This window comes from Papio anubis, chromosome 11 (genome assembly GCF_008728515.1).
Source record: "Papio anubis isolate 15944 chromosome 11, Panubis1.0, whole genome shotgun sequence".
NCBI lineage: Eukaryota > Metazoa > Chordata > Mammalia > Primates > Cercopithecidae > Papio > Papio anubis.
In genome coordinates this window covers 97,326,481-97,327,621 of record NC_044986.1, presented here as the reverse complement: position 1 = coordinate 97,327,621, position 1,141 = coordinate 97,326,481, and the positions used below count along the sequence as shown (strand labels likewise).

Sequence of the window (1,141 nt, the reverse complement as noted above, 5' to 3'; positions counted from 1 at the left end):
AAAAGAAGAAAAGAAGAAAGAAAAAGAAAGAAAAGAAAAGAAGAAGAAGAAAGAAAGAAGAAAGAAAACCATCAAAGTACAATAGTGTTAGGAGATGGAGCCTTTCGGATTTGGTCATAAGGGCTCTGTCCTCCTGAGTGGAATTAGTGCCCTCAGAAAGCTCAAGGAAGCCTGTTTGGCCTTTTTGCTGTTTCAGTATAGGCAGACACAGCATTCACATCTTCTGCCACATGAGAGCTCATCACGGAAGCAGAAAGCAAGCCCTTTCCAGACACTGAACCTGCCAGTGCCTTGCTCTTGGACTTCCCAACCTCCAGAACTGTGCAAAATAAATTTCTATTATTGTAAATTATCCAGTCTAAGGTATTTTGTGAAGGCAGCCTGAACTAAGGCAAGTGTGTACAGTGAGAGGATTCAAGGAGCGAGGACTACGGTTAAATAAACTGGTTGCAGCCCTTTCTAACTCCGCTGCTGCCATGACTCCTGTGAAAAAGCTTGTGGCGAAGCGGGGCAAAAAAAAGAAGCAGATTCTGAAGTTCACTCTTGATTGCACTCACCCTGTAGAAGATGGAATCATGGATGCTGCCAATTTTGAGCAGTTTTTGCAAGAAAGGATCAAAGTGAACGGAAAAGCTGGGAACCTTGGTGGAGGGGTGGTGACCATCGAAAGGAGCAAGAGCAAGATCACCATGACATCTGAGGTGGCCTTCTCCAAAAGGTATTTGAAATATCTCACCAAAAAATATTTGAAGAAGAATAATCTACGTGACTGGTTGCACGTAGTTGCTAACAGCAAAGAGAGTTACGAATTACGTTACTTCCAGATTAACCAGGATGAAGAAGGGGAGGAGGATGAGGATTAAATTTCATTTATCCGGAATATTTTGTATGAGTTCTTGAATAAAACTTGGGAACCAATAAATAAATAAATAAATAACCTGGGTTGCATGAATCAGGAACAGAAATTTGAGCAGGCAGTTGTCCAAGGTAACTCAGGCCTGGGTGGTGGGGGATGGATGGAGGCCTCCCGGTGATACATTCCTCTAGATCGGTCTGCAGAGCAGCAGGAGGCCTCTAGAGAGCAGAAGCTTTTTCACGTTAGATACACTTCAGCCAGTGGGGTGCTGGTAAATATTTAACA

The 1,141-nt window shown here is 43.2% G+C and overlaps 1 pseudogene across 1 annotated transcript; it reads left to right on the top strand.

The window, feature by feature from the left end:
* Positions 1-457: 457 nt before the first annotated feature.
* LOC101020597 lies at positions 458-917 on the top strand (annotated as a pseudogene). Its single transcript, XR_651471.4, has one exon. The product of XR_651471.4 is annotated as a 60S ribosomal protein L22 pseudogene (transcript).
* The last annotated feature ends 224 nt before the right edge of the window (positions 918-1,141 follow it).